This window comes from Rissa tridactyla, chromosome 3, assembly GCF_028500815.1.
Source record: "Rissa tridactyla isolate bRisTri1 chromosome 3, bRisTri1.patW.cur.20221130, whole genome shotgun sequence".
Lineage (NCBI taxonomy): Eukaryota > Metazoa > Chordata > Aves > Charadriiformes > Laridae > Rissa > Rissa tridactyla.
The window spans coordinates 26,745,673-26,763,907 of record NC_071468.1 but is presented as its reverse complement, the minus strand read 5'-3'; the positions used below and the strand labels follow the sequence as shown (position 1 = coordinate 26,763,907).

At 42.7% G+C, this 18,235-nt stretch overlaps 1 protein-coding gene across 2 annotated transcripts in view; it reads right to left on the bottom strand.

Moving 5' to 3' along the window:
- Nucleotides 1–18,235, bottom strand: part of BICRAL (BICRA like chromatin remodeling complex associated protein) — a 93,764-nt gene that overhangs the window by 6,750 nt on the left and 68,779 nt on the right. For both annotated transcript variants that reach the window (XR_008465552.1, XR_008465556.1), the window contains exons 15-16: nt 13,878–14,464; nt 10,649–10,741 (exon numbers count right to left, since the gene is read on the bottom strand). The gene's annotated coding sequence lies outside the window, so the exon portion shown is untranslated. The remainder of the gene's footprint in view (nt 1–10,648; nt 10,742–13,877; nt 14,465–18,235) is intronic.

Genomic DNA, 18,235 nt, shown 5'->3' with positions numbered 1-18,235 from the left:
CAGAATCTTCTTTCTTTTTTCGAATGAATGAAAGAAAGCATAACTTCCCAAGTCATACTCTGACTTCAGCAGCACTAGGTAAAACTGTGAAAGCTCTGATCAAAACCAAAGATTTAGTAAGTAAACATCTTTAAAGTTCAATTAGTCATTTCCCAGTTGAAGTCCTGCATTTTAAACTTCAAAGCTAAACATTTTAAATACATTTTCTTTCTGTTAAACTGAAGTACAAATAATAGAGAAAACACTCAAAAACTCTACGTGGGGTTTAGAACACAAATCCTGCCGACTTTGAATAAAATCTGTGCTCCTAAATCTCTTGAACTTATTTCCAAAGTTTTGCCTGCTTTGTAAATGACCACTGCGCACTTTTAATGCTTGCTTTGCCTTTTCAGCTAGACTTTCTGTGTATTTCATCTAATTTCATTTTCACTGAATCTTTCATCTAGATCAGTTTAACTGCCAACAAAGTGGGCAAACTGCTAATTCTTAAAAGCAAAGGGTTCTGTCTCTGCCATCGTAAGTCTAGAAGAGTGGACCTAGAGGCCAGTTTCTTGTCTGCCTGTAATCATCACACATCAACAGCTGTCACTCGAAACGTGCTGAATTACAATACTACATGCTGGGGGGGGGAAAAATGACCCCTTAGATCTCTAATTAAATCACCATCTCCCCTCCCTGCAGCTCTACCCTTTCTTTTGATGACCACTTCCAAAATCAGTGGGAGGAGGGGTACGGAGGAGGCTTGTTGGGTTATTTTCGAGACCCCCATGTCAAGAGAGGTGATTTTTCATTCTGATTTTGTACACCACCTGAACACAACAGAATCCTGGTTAAATGCAGAGGGTTTTCAACATTCCTGTAACCCAGTAATTCAATTAACAGACTTGAAGGCCACTGAAGTTATTCTTTGGGATCACTGTGCGAAGAGTTGGGGTGCCGTAGCCCTACAGTCACAGATCCAGAATAATGCAATTATTTCCATTCCAGGCTTCAAAGACCGGTATTTATATACTGAAAAATTGTAATGGAGTGTTTTAATTAACCAAATGAACGAGATGCTCACATTCAAAAATCACTGCTGCATGGATTGTCTAACCTGTACTTCGACACGACATTTTGCTTTCAGCCCAGTAAGCCCAAGTACGGAGCACTAACACATGTGAAAGTCAGAAACTGCAGAGGGACCAAACCTGTAAATTTACATTTGTACATTTTTTAACTCTCTGGGGTTGGTTCTGGATTACCTCTGATAAAAAAAAAAAAAAAAAAAAAAAAGGAAAATGATGATGTCAGAGGGAAAATTCACACATCTGGGGAGCAGGGAAACAATGCTATTTGTCCGTTTATACTCAGGAATGGGTTTTATTTCAAAATGAGAAAAATAAATAAGATCTGTATTAATTATTAGCAATCTGAAAAATAGCAAGAAGTACCAGTTAGGCTATGCAAGGTAGATGGAAAGCTACTTTGGCCTGACTTTTGCTTTCTTTTCTGAACTGCCGCCTCACTAAGTGGCAAGCAGAGGAGGTCAGAGGCCAAATGAAACGGATAAGCGTCAATGGGAGGCCCTGTGGTGTGACACAAGTGCATAGTGGTATATTGTCCACAGCCCATGAAGAACTTGTCAACAGCTCAGTGAGAATCCCTCAAAGGAGCGTCTACGGTTTCATTGCATCCTCCTCCCTGGAGGCAGTGGCAGATACCCAGGGAAGGAACAGCTATATAAGCAAGATGACTCTCTAGGAGCTCTGCTGCCTTCTAGTATTTGGTTTTATTTATCAGCATAAAGATTATCAGTAGAAAAAAGCTTCCAAATAACTGGAAAGTTCTCTACAAGCAAGAGCAGCTAGAAACAGGTTAGACTAAAAATTAATTCCGCCTTCAAAAGGCAGGTGTGAAAAATAAATACAAATAATATTTGCTAAATTGGCTCACGCTGCATTAAGCCCCTGCAAAAACTTCTTGTGACATCCCAATGTCTGGTCTTTTATGCTCCTGTGAAACCTGAACTTAACAAAGCAGGAGACCAGGCTTCGAGGAACCAGAATTTCCTGCAAGGAAATACTAAGACATGGTGTCCTTTTCAGGAAAAATTAATTATCAAGGTACCCTCTGAAATGCAACCTCTTGCAGCAGGCAAGCTCTCATTTAATTCGTTCTCAGCACTGAATTATCAAGCGCGGCATAAAGAGCATCTACTGTTAAATGAAATTGGTCAAGACTTTTCAATCCTAATATAGAGCCAGTGGAGTTGAACAGAAGAAAATTTGTCTCACAATTCGGAAGAATTCTTGCACTTCTAGAATAACCAGTTAAAAAGTATACAATAGGCACACATATTGCCTTTGTTCTGGTTTTTATACAGTTCCTAGAAGTAAGAGTAACTGAGTAAGAGCCCAGGAAAGGTCTTTTAGGCCTAGTGTCATACAAGTAATAAATCATCATCCCTATTCTAGTTTGAAAAGAAACCAGGACGTAAGATGAAGAATCTTGAATTGTGTCAGTAACAATACATGCGTTTGTAGGTGGACACGCAGCCAGGTTTATTCATACAGAAACAACAGGACCAATCAGAGAGTTAAAGTATGAAAAAAGACAGACAGACAGACAGAAAGAAAAAAGGAAAGTGAAAGCCAGCAACATTTTGTTCTCTTGGCAGTGGATTTTAAAGAAGGCACAGCTTGTGTTTCTGCAGAACGGGTAGGAACTGGTCTGGGGTTGCAAAGCACATGTTAATGAATCTCCTCTGGTTCTTAATGAATTCAAGCATTCTGCTTTTTTTTTTATCTTACTTCCCTCCTTCTACCTTACTGACTCTCCCTTAATCATCATTTTAAACACAATAAAATACGCAAGTAATGAAGATGGACCCCAGTACACTGGCCACCTAACTTTAATGCAGCGGAGGAATTTTTGCCATCTGAGAGGCTGAGGCAGGTGGCTATATTACTTTAATTGTTTGTAGTGGCCTATGGGCATTTTGTCAACTTCTCCATCATCTGTATTTTTCCAGATCAGCTGTGTTGAAATAAAGGGGGTTATGGCAGCATGAACAGAAACAGAGAGATGAACCAGAGCCTTGCACTGTAAATACAATGCCATTTGTGGATTGTAGTGTTACACGTTTATGTTCACTGCTCGCAAGGCCAGAGGAGCTCAGACCGTCTCACTGAGCAAGGCAAAATCTCCAGCACCAAGTTTTTGAAGAAATGACTGACAGGGAACCAAACCATAACCCATAGATATTAGAAGAGGGGTTGAGCTGCTCTGAATAAAACACTGCCCAAGTTATAATAAAATAAATACATTCTGATTTGTAATAACAACAGTAACGTACAGTTGTTCAATCCCTTGAGGAGTCCTAAAAACACTGGCAAGTATCAGTCTGCCAGCCAAGGCTGAGAGCATCCCACATCCTCAAGAGAAGTGCATGGACACTAGAAGCAGCATTTTCTACTGCCAACTTGAAACCAAGAGTGTCCAACTTGAATCAAGTCTTGCTGTTCACCAATATTGGCACCTGCAGCTCTTGTCAATTCTTGCAGGAACCGTGACTCCTTCAGATGTATGAAAATGAGGGTTTCAGACCCAGCCCAAAAGCTGTCTTTGGAGTACAGCTCCTCTGCTCCAAGCAAGACGTTTGCACGCTCGTGTCAGAGCTGAGCTGGCAACGTCAAACTGGAGACACAGCTCCTGGACTGACAGGCCACCATTTCTCAGTCTTTGGAGCCTGATATAACTAAGTTTACAAGTTACTCTTACAAGCACTCAAAAAAACCCCAAAACCTTGGCACTCTCTTCCCCATAGTTAGACTGCAATCTTTATATTAAGCTTACCTAAAAGCAACCTGACTAGAAGGCAGCTGCCTGCTGAGAGCTGCTGCCCTCAGAGCCAGGGAAGCACACAGTGAGCAGGCTTACTGGGAAGCATGGGCTCGCGCTTGGCCACGCTGCTGCTGCCGCCACAGGAGAGCAGCTCAATTTGAGTGCATGTAAAGCGCGCTGTGCTCTCTGCACAAAGCCACACTTTGATCACCTGCCTTTAGAAACCTGGAGGAAGCCCCTTGTAAACATAGCACATGAACCTTTGGCAATAGGAAAGCTTTTTTGCCTTTTTGTCTGAAAGTTTCCCAGTAGGATCCAAAGGCCTGGGAAATCCCAACCGTGCTCATCCTCAGAGGCGATATTTACTGTTTTTTGCCTTGTGAGCCCATTCTTCATTAGCATCAACAGGAGATGGACATAGAAGCTAAGGACCTTAAGGGATCATTCCACTTCTCATCCCTTAATGCTTGAACCCCTGATAAGAACTGCATCTAAATTAACTAGACACAGCTTTCAAATCCACTTTCTAAGCTGACTTTGGTCCAGCTTCTCCCCTCTTCAAAAGGGGGTGGCTTCAGGTTGTGCAAGGTGAATTGGACTGTTTGTCTACCCCCACAAAGACAGCAGAGGTGTCATGTCTCCTGTAACAAAACATTTTAAAGGCGTTACCTTCTCCTTAGACAGGACATGATACGGTCAGATTTTGCCTTGTCTCAGTTTCAAGTAAGAAGTCAAGTTTATTTTTCTGTTTTCCTGTAGAGCATTAATCTTTCAGAGGAGAGCATTTATTTTTAAAAAGCCAAACTTTTCTTCCTCCATTGCGATGGCAGACCATTATCAATCTGCACGTCCACATTGCTGCGATGCCTGAGGAGCTCTTCATTCTACAGCACACCAGTATCAGCCCTAACCATGAGCAGTCTGCTTCATATGTGGCACACGTGGGGCGATTTCCCATGGTCACACTGTGCCTGGCTGCGTGACGCACCAGCACGCCGTCATTTGTTACGGGTTGTGGTTCTGAACACAGCTGAAATATCTCCCTAGGATATTAAGAGTGTTAATGGAAGGAAGGAGGAGGAAACCAGAAACATTTTTCTGCAAATCCCACAAAGTATTCCATAGCATTTGCACGATAGAAATAGTCATTCACAAACCTCAGCAACTGTTAAGGGATCACAACACGGAAATAAACTCTTCAGATTTCTTTGTGGAAAATGGAGGAGAACAGTCTTTCAAACAAAAGGATAATTATCTGGCCTCTGAACACAGACAGTTGGCTTGAGAGAACACCCAAATGACTTAAAAGATCCTGTTAAACTTCTGCTCCTCTACCCAACCAAGGCTATCCAGCAAAGAGCCGATCTTGTGTTACTAAATGCAATTTGAGTTCATTGGCACTGTCAGCAGATGCCGAAAGGGGAGTGACCAAGCAGAAAGAGAACAAAATTTACAGGACTTTTATTCACCAAAATTTACATGAGTTTTATTCGCAGACCTGCCGATCCCTGGACAATCATAGTGTGGGAAACCAGAATAATGCACTGAGCTCTAAGGATGAAAACCATGTTGAAAGGACTAGATGTCACTGTAAAATTAAAAGATAAACATCATCTTTCCCTTCAATGGCACCCGTACCATGTGACTCTTAATAAATTATGTGAAAACAGATTTACAGGCTCATGCCCTAAACTTATTCCTTCTTTGATAAGAAAACATGCAAACATAAAGGCCTGGAGAAGAAAATTAAATCCCCAGGACTGGATCATATTCGGAATAAAAACAAAGAGGTTCTTCAAAAGCTAATCTCTCAGAAGTCTCAGTACAACATGATACTCTCTCAAGGTGCAGATTTCTCTACCTTGCTGCTTAAGTATGCTTTACTATGCAGAGCATAACAATAAAGAGCATTTTTTTTTAAAATTCAGTTAAAAGGTAATAAATTACCTTAAATGACAAAAGAAGAGAAACAAGACCCTAGAGCATGAAATTAGAAGTGGTAGGAATCAGATTCTCAGACAAATAGAGAGATGTCACTCTGATTATTGGCTATTAGATGTATTTATTTTATGAAAATCTAGCATAGTGTTTTCTTTATCAGCTACTATGTCAGGCATTTCTGAATAAACATATTCAGATATCCAAAGCAGACCCTCCAATGAAAGGAAGTGAACTTTATCATTACACTGACCTGTAAACGAAGCTAACTGCCAAGAGTATTTCAGGGAGCATCACCCTAATGAAACCGGAGCTGGCAGTCGCCTTCCTGCTGATTTCTCAAATTCCAGAATAATATGAACTGTCCCCCAGGACTTACAGACCCTCCTACCCAAAGCCTTCCCACTCACACCCTTCCACTCTGTTTTCAGCTGGATGGACCCATCTCTCCTCCCCAGACAATTTGCCTGCAGAAAGGACCACTTAGTTTATACCACCAGCGTAAAATGGGAAACACACCCCATTGCTAGAGCCCACCCGTGGAGTCTGAGATCTGGTCCAGTTAAAGTTGCCACTGTGGAAATACAGAAACTCTGGCTGCTGTGGATAAACGGCTATACAGGAACCCCTGTGGCAACAAACTTGCTGACTTGTGTTTAGCCAGATTGCAGTTTTAGGGCTGGTACTGAAGACAGACGTGGGAGAGAGCTGTAGATGTCTTATGTTCAAATAAACCAAAGGAGTTTCAAGTTCATATCCCTCTGCGGAGGGTTAACCTCCACGGTGCAGGGAGAGAGCATGAGAGTTACTATCACACATGACAAAGAATTACACGATGACAAGCTCACGCTCTGTGCATTGTCAGAAATCCAGACCCAACGCTTTGGGGCAGCAAGGAACCACTGTTTCTTCTGTAACTTTGGTTTGTAATTTGCACCTCCTGTATTGGAAAAGTCAAGGAAAGAACCAAGAGCTCTGACTTCAAATCTCCAGCTCCACCAAGATGCCATTTCTTTCTCCTTTTATATTCCTGAAAATGAATCTGCAAAGAAAACACCACCACAACCGCTGTTCCCTAACCACAATTAGGGAAAAGATGCAGCCCAGCATCTTTCAAATGTTCTCTTCCATGTCGTGTAATTTGACAGATGATGAAGACAGTAGGCAGTCAGTCCCACCTTTGCATAGACCACAGTCACGCCTTGCACCCTCACGCTGACGGGAGCTTCTGCACACAGCTAGCATAAAAGCAGGGGAGTCGACTTCCTAAAGTCAGAGCCTGGCACAGACCGCGGCAGAAGAGGACGCCATAGAAGCGAGGTGCAGACTCTTTCAATTGATAGCTCCTTCCCTGCTGTGGATCCTACACCTTCAAAATCCCTGCATAATGACAGCTGTATGCAACTCGAAGAGGAACAGGAGGACTAATGCACTGCATATTTACTATACCATTTCTGTCATCTTTGGTGCTGAAGTTTTGCCTACCCCTCTACTTTTTGCCTGTCAGCTACTGTGTGTCACAGTTAAGGACCAGTCTCTCAAAGTGCCAAGATTATTAAATGTCTTTCAGCTTGGTTCTTCAGGCATTCATTGAGTAAAGGGGCTGTCCTGAAAGCCTCTTGAATCAAGATCTACACATTACACCCATGAATCAAGATCTACACGTTACACCCACAGTTATTGCCTTTCCCACAGTGTTTCCTCCAATCACCCAACGTTACCTCCAAAAAAAAAAAAAACAACCAACAAAAAAACCCCACAACACTAAATACCTGGAGCTTTAAAAAAAAAAAAACCAACAAACTAAATACCTGGTTGCCCGATCAGCTTCTTCCTAAAAACTTTTCTGTGGAGCAATCCCAACTTCTGAATCAGTAAGGAAGACTTACATAGGCATTATCTTGCATTCTAGAGGCATGGCTGAACTCACTCCAGCTGGTCACTTTAGGCCAGTTACAAAAGTGCAAATAAAATTTACTTTAGCAAGTAAGAAATTATGGTGTCTATAGATTAGAAACATACATCTTTAACACGCATTTTCTTCCATTGGACCTGTGGAAAACTTAAAGGATATGAAAAATACCTGCAGGCTGATATCCCAATAGCCCACTCAGCTTCTGTTTTTCCAACAAATAGATTGTTCTTCAGGAGGTAGCCACTAAATATTGAGTGTTCGTAGTACTAAAAGCTGGGTAATTGGGTAAATGAATTAATCTAGAAATTGCTAAATTCTTTATTGTGTTCCACTATTTGTGTATGTGTGAGACTACGAGGAGGAAACTTAGATTGATTTATTTATTTATTATTTTTAATGAAAGATCATTCTCTCACATCAAGTCTCTTATATGTACGCATACCAAAAATTTCTCTGTTCTGGGACACACTGATGACTACTCTTCAACTCACCTTTAAAAGTTAAAACTGATTTTTGACATTTTCTTATTTAACTACTGTACATTTATTGGTAATAATCCTAAGAAATTTCTCAAATAATCAAACATGACTGAAAAATAGACTAATATTGCTTTTATTGTTTGAAAAATACAAGTGCATACAAATGATGCAAAAAATATATTAAGTAATCCAGTGTAATCTGGATAATTATTTTAAATGCATACTCTGAAACCCTGAATGTGTCAGCCTACAAATCCACTTCCTATGTTTTTCTATCTGCAAGATCTGCAAGTAATTTAGTCTTGTTTTCACAGAGCGCAAAGACATTCCATTTGTTTACACTAGAGACAAATTTTACTCAATTGACGCAATTCCATTGATTAAATAATGGCTTTCTTCCTCATTTTAGGCAATTTCGGCCTTATATCATGACATAAAAGAGATAAGTGATTGTCATCTGTGTTCATATTGTGTGACGGGCAGATTATCAGGTATGAGCCTTACTGCCTAATGACAGGACCTTTTCAAGGACTGGTTTAGGTCTGAATGCTCACAACCTGTTCTGAAAACTAGGCAGATGATTAAACAAGTCAACAAAGGGTCAACCGTAGGCCAACTACAGGTGATTTAACTGGAGGGAACCTCTAGTAGGTCAAGTGAAATAAAGCAGATATAATTTGTCCAACTTATGCATTAAAAGCACTGGTGAAGACCAGCTTCTGTTTATCTGCCATCTTTGTGATAACCCTTCTTTAACAAGACCGCTGGATGTATCAAGACAGGTTTTTTTAAAAGGGAAAAAGCATAAAAGAGTCTATATATGCCTTATCGGCAGGAAGTTTTATCTCAGAATAAAACGCAGAATTCGTTGTTGCACTTAGAAGATAAGAAAATAAGATCCTTAGCAATCCTGGTAAACACAGCACCGCCGAAATACTTTGACAAGACGACAGGCATTCGCCCTCACGTGCTTGCGCAGCACAAATCCCAGCAGCGTTACTGCGCCCACCCACAGGCTCTCCAGTACCTTCAGGCGTAACAGTCTAATTTTATGGTCTGGAACTTGTGCGAGGAGGTATCAGCCACCACCACACACAAGCCCCGGGACGGCCGTGCAGAGGCCGTGGAGGCCTTCGGGCAGGAGCGGCGCTGAGAGGGGTGCAAGCACGGTGCCAGCTCACCTGTGCATCGTCTCTAACGGCCTACCAGAAAAGGCTTTTTTTATACCTTATTTCAGCGAAGTACCAGTGACATCTAGCGGACGGCTCTCCTGCAGTAGCGAACCGAACGGGGCAAACACGGGTGACCCTCCCGTCTCTTTGAGGGAGGCTACAGAGCAAGGCAGAGAATGCTAGATTTAAAAGGAAACTTTAGAGGTTTTCTAGCCCATCTCCCTGCTCTAATGCAGAACCAACTGTACCTGTGTCGTTCCTAACTCACACTCGCACAAACAGATCTTAAAAACCTGTGATGGAGCCACAGCGGCACCAGCCACGCTTCCCCCTGAGCACCCCAGCAATGAGTTCGACAGTTAATTACTTGCTGCACTGTAAACCCCTTTATTTCTCTCTCTTGACCTACTCATGAAAGGCAGGGAGAGCAGTGAGCGCTTATAACTTGCCTAGTTACCTGGATGAGCAATTGTAGCATGATACATAAGTGGTCCGGACAGGTTAGTTACCTGCCTAGCAAGTCACTCTGCAACCTCAGCTTCTCACAAACGCGTGGTTTGTCCAAAACTGGGTGAAATTTCACAGAGGCAGCAAAACAGCACATCCCTGGCAACGGGACGATGCCCCAGCCAAATTGCAATACCTCATTCCAAAGGGAAAAGCACAAACCCCCATTTCTCCATATCATTTTCAGCAACAGTTTCAAAAGTAGCCTACTCAAAGTGCTCTGCTCACACTGAAGCTTTTCACTCCAAAACCTATGGTTTAGCAGATATGTGCGGCAATAGCAGAGACTTTAAGGGACAATACTAAGCAGTTGTAGCTTTAAGTACAACTTACCTGCATTTGCCTATACATAACGTATCAGCAGCTATTGCTTTCCTAAACAACACAGCTCAAATGATATTTCATTTCTTAAAGCATGGTATGGACTTGTTAGGTTTCAGCAGTAATTCCAACCACTAAAACCATGTAAAAGCTATAAAAACAACAGTAATTTATTTTCTGAATAAGATTCTACATAAGCACTTTATAGACACTCCTGAAGCTTGCTTTAATAACACAAAGATTTTTTTTTTTCTAAGCCAGTATCCAGACCTTGGCGGTTTAAGCTGCTGTGTGTGCTTCACACCACACAGCAACATCTGCTAGCAGTTAATTTGGAAAATGGGAGACTGTCACCACAAAATGTAGACCTTTTAAAATAAACACAAGAAAAATATTACCAAGCAAAAATAAAACTGCATAATAAATATAAGTGGGTGGTAGCTACACAGTGGTAGAGAGGATTTTATAATAGATCAAACAAATCACCATACTGAAACTGCCCACCACAGTGCCTCTTTCAAGAGACTGCTGTTGTCAGGCTGAGATCTGGGCCTCTCTCTCATTCCCCTTTGCCATTTCTTCCCCTGCAAAAGAAAAAAAAAAAAAAGTGCTAATTATCTATTTACTTTCATGGGATGGTAATATTAAAAATATAAGCCTCAAAACCTAAATTTCCAAAGTACTCTGTCAGCAAGAAAAGCTCAGTCTTTTCTCTTTATGAGCTTTCGCTATAGAGGAGCAGAGAAGTATGCTCTCTCCCAACATTAGACGAAATATGGCTTAAAAGCAAAGTCAGCACCGAGTTACTGGGCCTCAGTGGAAGTGGTGTTCTCAGACAGACAAAACTGTTTGCATTAAATAATGAGGTCTGGAAAAAAAGCAAAATTTTTCCTTATGTGTTTATATTCCTCAGCGTGAACAGAAATAGAGTAATTCTGCAATTTTCAAAAAGAAAAAAAAAACACATATAGTGAATAGATAATTTCAAAACGTAGGGCAAAAATTCCAGTGGTCCAGGTGAGGTCAACTGGCAGACGTTATTCTGTGAGCCGTGCCAAATGGGACTTAGTAGATGTTATTGTCAGGACCATATTGAAAGAAACATCCCACTCTCATATGCCAATAAACCTCAGTCGGGAACCAGAAGCCCTCCCCTGTTTGCATCTAAGTGGGAAGCCCATTGGCAAAAATAATTTTTCAGCTACTACTCTTGTTGCGAGGATGGGATGTCCTGTACTGATTTTTCTCACAATTTAGTGCTCTTAGAGAGTCTTTCCCAAGTTTTCAGAAAGACTGTGGCATCTTCAGTCTGAGAGCATATTGCCTCACATGAGTCAGGCTTATGCTTGGCTCCAACAGTTCAGACCTGTTGGCTGATGATATGGGAGTCTGTATCACGAATGTGTAGGGAGAAGGGTTTTGTGCAAAGCTCCCCAGGAATCACACTAAAAAGAGTATACACTTACAAAAAAAAATTTAAGTCAGAGCATTAAGGCTCTCAACTTGAGCACTCAGAGTGTTTTGGTGCACAAAATGACGTGGATTTGGTCAGTAGGTTTGATGAAGTTCCAGCTGAAGGTAGCGGGGAAACAAAAGTTTGTATTATTATCAGTGGGGCCGAACAAAATCCCTACTGAACATTGACACTGCTGGGGGAGATTTTCAAAAAACCCACAGAGATGAACTGCCTAGTTACGACTCACGGGTTTTTATGTCTCTGTTGCTTTCTTCCTCGTTCCGCCTTTTTGCTGGGAAGACTGGAGGGTGCAAAGTGAATGCAGGGACAGCCATTTCAGGGCTCGGGCACACGAATGCTGCTCTCAGCCATCCAAGTTTACCCTTGCTGATGGGCAATGCTTTCAGGTGGCTCTAGGCAGCTCAGGTACTCCCAGTTCCCCACCAATGGTCACCAATTCTGGGAGTCTCACCTTGGGGTAAGAGTCTGAACTACATTTGTCTAGGGTGCAAATCCCTCACAAAACCAGCTGAAATTATTGGAGACTCTCAACATCCCTGTTGCAGTCTTAATCCCCTCTACCACTGGTTTGGGCCATTTTCTCACCTCACGGGGGCAGGGTAAAAATGTATGCATTGATATGAAAGTCTCAGATAACTTCATGATCACCACTGTAGAAAAGTCCACAAAAAGAGAAAGCTTTATATATAAAGGATACTTTGGAATCATATATGACCCAGATGAGCTGGGGAAAACCATGAAATAATAAAGTGAGACACTGAGCAACTGTTCCTTCATCCCGTGAGTGCTATCCATCCTGTCCCCTGTGCAAAGCTGAGCTGCCCTCAAAGGTGCAAGCTACACATGAGCAAAGAGGGCCTCTTCTACAATGGAAACAGGCATTTCGGACACTCTCGAGGGGAGAGCCCCGCCCAGAGAGTTCTCTGGCCCCTTGGGCCTGCCAGGAGCTACAGGAAATGGTATTCCCTGCAGCAAAAAGCTGGCTTTTGTAGGCAATTAAATGCACTGCAACTGATAGTACTCAGGTCAGATGTCAAAGGAGGACTGGTGCCAGAACGGTGATATATGGCTGGCATGAAACGGCTTGGGGCGTCACCATCACCTTCCATCTGACGATATCAAAGACAGAGTCGGACATGAACAGATAACATCCACTCACACTTGGAGAAACAGGAATTCCAGTGCTTCCAAATATTTCTATCCCCAAGGTAGTCCCAATGAATTAACCCCTGTAGAACTTGTAAGTATGCAAGTATATTTGGTTATCAAGCTCAAAACAGGAAAAACAGAAAAATAAGATTCTGACAAGCATTTTCAGGTGTGCTAAGTGACCAAATTTTGCTGTTTGATCTGACAAGGTACGGTAGTCTAAGGTTCCTCTTCCTTCAGCATGGGTAGATCTAGCAGACACAGCTCCCTTCACTATGGGGAGTGAAAGCTGCTACTGCCACCCTCCTCGAGGCTGCCTCTCCATATCCCAGACATCCCCCAATTAACCAAGCCTGCGTTATCCATGCTAGACCTATGCTCTTTCTCTGCTCCCGCTCTTCGGTTGCCATGAACGTAGCTACTACTTCATCCTTTTGCTCTCAGATGAGGCAAGGTCCGAACACAACGCCCCCTCGGGCCCCGCAGCACTGGAAATGTTTACGTGCTGTCAAACCAAACTGGACTGGAGCTCACTTGCCTGAGACTCTTGTGTTTATTTCCTAGCGGTGATTTTGAAACCAGATCTGTTCACGTGGGAACTGCGCCGTGCGTTGGCTGCAACTCTGCCCATAATCCGTAGGAATCACAGGTTGGGAATAGCACATCATCTGACTCTTTTACAGGAGGTTCTCACTCCCCTTTTATTATTACAATATAAAGTTAATGATATAGCCAGGCATTTAACTTTAACGATCTAATTGTATTTGTCTAAGGAGCTCAGCTCTTTCTGATTGGGCGTAGACGTCTCACATCCGTACTGAGGACTGGGAGTCTTCTCACTATGGTAAAAGTGAATCCCTGGTGGCTTATCTGACTTCCAGCCTTTTACAGCTCGGATCTCCATATCCCTACATTGCATTGTTTCTCCAGAAACTGCACTATTATATATTTCATCGTTGTAAGTTACCTTTCACATTTCTCTTCAGTTATTCAAAGCAGCCAAGAAGCATTTAATGTGCTATACTTGCATAGCCTGTTCTCAAGCTGGCAGGCGATGATGAAGACACACACAAGTCAGTATAGCTTTTGCTCACATGCTTGATTTGCTGTTCAGATTCTAGAGCTGGTTTTTACGTCTGTCACAGGGTGTCTGTCATCACTTCTCTTCAGAAGCCCAGCAGGGCATCCCAAACAATACCAGCCTTGCAATGGGGAAGAAGGTTCCTTTTTTCCCAAGGTTTTAGTGGCAAAATCTCAAACAACAGAGTGAAACATTGTGTGTCAGAGCCCAAACTGGAGGGGAAAAAAAAAAAAACCAACAACAAACCAAACAAAAAACAGCTTTTCCACCCACCCATCTTTGCCGTGAGCCCAAACTCTCCCTGACTTATGGCAAGCACCCTGGAAAATATAAGATTTTTCCAAATTAAAAGACCATATGTCCCAACCGCAGTTCCTTTCCAGAGAAAATCACAGAAAGTCCTCCTGCGTTCATAGTCTACTCCAGCGGGAACAAGAAATTCTTGTTTACCCTTCCTCCTAGGATCCTATGGGAAGAACAAACAGGGAGTGGTTTCAAGGAAGACTACGTGGTACTAAGCCCCAGACATCACCAGCACCACTAATTTGTAAGTAGACACCTTGGGATCCGTCAAATTCTGCTCTGGTACCTCTCTTCTGTCTGCAAAGAGAAAACAAGAAAGAAGTTTTTCTTGGTTTTAGAGTCTCCCCTCTCAGCTCAGGTCATGTGCCACCGCACTTTTGGTGGCCTGCCCATCAGACTGCTGTTGTCCCAGCTGCTGGGACAGCCATCCAGGATCCCAAGAACCAGATGGTCACAGGCGCCCCTCTCCTCCACACACAGCTGTGGGCACAGGATGGGCTGAACATCAGCTAAGCCTTCACACCAACCACTTCCCCCTTTCCCTTTCTATCTGTCAGCTCCTGATGATGGTACCTGTCCTACACAAAAAGAAAAAAGCACTGCAGTCATGAAGAGGCCTCTGCTGCAGAGCTGACACCACACAGGCCAGAGGACACAGGAGCCACAAGCAGGTGGCTCACCAGGCCAGGGTGCAAGCACTCCATCTGAGGACCCCTGCACGGCTGTGATCCCTTCTCAGAGCCACCTCACACCTTCACCGCCTTTGCTGCGGCTCTGGGAGGAAGATAAAGGGAACTCCAAAAAGCTGCTCTCCTTTTCCCAGAAACCAAGCCCAGATGCCATGTCCTTTCCAGAAGCTTTTTCAATCAGCTGCCCACACAGGGTCCATTTAAAGTCCCCTTGCACCATTTCTTAATCACACCCAATATCTGCTGCCTTGTGTCTGGGAATTGATAAAACAGACCCCAGGTTCCTGAATTATATTGATTTCTTTGCCGTGATTTGAGGCTGTCTCAGCAAAGATTTTCTTTCAGGGAGACTGAGGAACATCATCTTCATCTGTGAGCTCCTAATCCCTTCAGGCTAAAGACTGCTTTCAAGAGTTTTTTCAAATTACTTTCCACTTCTTTTGGGTAGATTTTGCAGGAAAGAATCCACAGAAGATCTTATCTGAACCCTGGCATGCAATGACCTCGTTGCTCCATTTCATCACCGGTTCTAGGGTCACGTTATTAGGGATAATATTGGGAATTATAGGATTATCTTAGGCTTCCAGATACATTTTACATTGACTAATTTATTCTGTCTTCCCTTTCATGAATGCCTGATGTAATATATGAGACAGAGGGTTTACAAGACTCTAAAGGTATTAAGCTTTCACCTAATCACTAGTGTTTGAGGTCGTATGGAAACTCAGCCTGACCTGCAGCTGGGTATTACTAGTATCTGACCCCAGACATGCGATGGTACATTAAAAGTGCTAGTAAAGTATCTGGTTAGCAGATTCATGAAGGGAAAGTTAATGAACTAGTACTATACGTACGCCGCTGTGCGTGTAAGTTATATCTGGCTGCCATGTGTGCCCAGAAGCAGTTCTTTCTCAGAGTATGCTGAAAAGCTCTGTCACCACAAGTCAGGCGCACCCTTGATACTTTTCATAAGGCTCCAGAGGAAATTAATGTTGGTTCTTCCAGGTTATAGCTTTTATATGATAAAAAACCCTACACCAGCTGTATCATATGGAAAACAGAAACAGAACAGAACGGAGACAGGTAACATAATCCACATGCAACTGATAATTCAAGTACAGGTCTGATGTTCAGCATTTGACAGAATGAAAGACGAGGCCAGGGTTTACCTCCTTAAAACATCCAATATCAGTGGGAGAAATGAAAGCGACACAAAAACATGCAGCTTGATCGTGACTGAAGGTGAGCTGTAAAAAGGGAATAATTGTTATTGAAGGTGACCTTTCAGTCTGTAGTAAAGTCCCTAGTTATTTCAGTGTGCTTTATGCTAGGACGCATGTGACCGATCTGCAGGTCTCAAGATATCTTCTGCCTACCACCAAGCTCTGAACGTTTTGGTCCTGAAGATGCATTGGATATACAACAGCAACCCACGCTCTACCCTTGTCAGAGCTGCCAGCCTTACGCACAGGACTGAAAGGCACTCAGGTAATAAGATGACTGGATGCTTAATAAATGCCTCGATGAGACACAAGAGAGAAAACGCTTGGAGGTCACTCCCACGGTGTTACATCAACATAAAACTGGAAAAATGCAGCAGTGAGTCAGCTAACGTGAGGGCTCATTTCTTGACACACTGCACATGAGACCGGTGAGAGCAGCAAAGTGAACCCCACACACAGCATTTTGGCTGAATTATCCCTTCTACCTTTCAGTTACTCATTTGCAGACCCTTTTTGTGGAATAAGGCAAGACGTACTATACCTACAGAGACAGGCTGTGTTTTATGGGAACAGTGGAGGCGTGCTTATAGTGAAATCCACCTTGTGCCCAAAATACAGCACTAAATTTTTCAGCAATTATCTGTACCAGTAGCTTTTATATGCACCCCTTAGATCTTAACTCAAATGTTAACAATATTCAAGTATAGCTGTACACAATTGTCATTGTCCACGCAAAAATTCCTCTTGAGAATCCATCATTTCCCCTGTACCCTAATTTGCTATTTTCATTATCTCTGGGTTTGTCTCATCAGAAGAATTCTTCTTTTAACTTGGTTTCATATCAAAGCAAGTTCTATCTTCATTAACACACAATTTATCACAGAGAGAATGAAGATTTATGACATCTCATCTGACTGAAACAGGAAATGCTCTACCAACACAGCTCAGCCTGTCTGCAACTGCAAAGTCACTGAGGCTCGTTGTCCCATGACATGAAAAAGATCTCAGTTACAGAGAAGGACCCATACTTTGCCAAATTTATAAATCTTAGGAGGTTAATTTTTGCATGATTGAACTACTTCACCAATAAAAAACAAAGACCTTGAATCAGGGCTCCACTATTTCAAACAAGAAATGAATTGTACTTCTCAGATACCACAGCAACAAGCATAGTGGATACACCCGGCTTGGTATGTAGAAGTCAGATAACAAAATTGAAATCCCCAATCTTTTGGGTTTGGGCTGTTTGCTGTCACCCAGTGCATTACAGCACAAACCTTCTCCCACACTCATGATGGAAGTAACCCAGCCTGGCGATTGGATGGTGATTGAACAGTGGTGAGACACTGGAACAGGTTGCCCAGAGAAGCTATGGATGCCCCATCCCTGGAAGTGTTCAAGGCCAGGCTGGATCGGGCTTTGAGCAGCCTGGTCTAGTGGGAGGTGTCCCTGCTTACCGCAGAGGGGTTAGAATGAGATGGTCTTTAAGGTCCCTTCCAACCTGAACCATTCTGTGATTCTGTGTGGTTCTGTGTGATTGGCAGTTTGGATTACAAAATTCTTGGTTTAATAGAAATTCCTTAAACACTGAAGAAAAGAAAAAGAAAAGGGGGGGGGGGGAATGGACGGTTGGACTATATGACCTTGAAAAGGTCCCTTCCAACCCAACACATTCTACGATTCTATAAGGAGACCAGGGCAAACAGCATTTGCCTTTCACAAGCTACCGAACTGCTGTGCAGGCAGGTCCTTGGTTCCAAAGCAGAAACTGGTTCCTTTTTCTTTCCAATTCCCTTCTCTGCTGAACCAAGGGAAGGGTAGAAACATCCACACCGAAGATTAACATGACATTGACTCCATCTTCCCTTTCTTTTCCTGACTGTCTGTGTGCTCCCTTCACAGTCCCTCGGGTGGATGAGAGACGGTGTCTGTGGCAGGAGCTCCAGCACGGCATGGTGGGAAGTTCTGGGAAGCTGCCTGCCACCTGTTTCATTCCTAATTATTTTTTCTTTCATTTAAAAAAAAACTTGTCCAAAGTGAAAAGATAAAAAAGATCTCCTGTTCCCCTCCCCCAGATCCTAAAGGAGGACCTTTTGAACCTGCTGACACAACCTCAGAAACAGACTCTTGATTCGGAGTAGTGACAAAGCAATTCA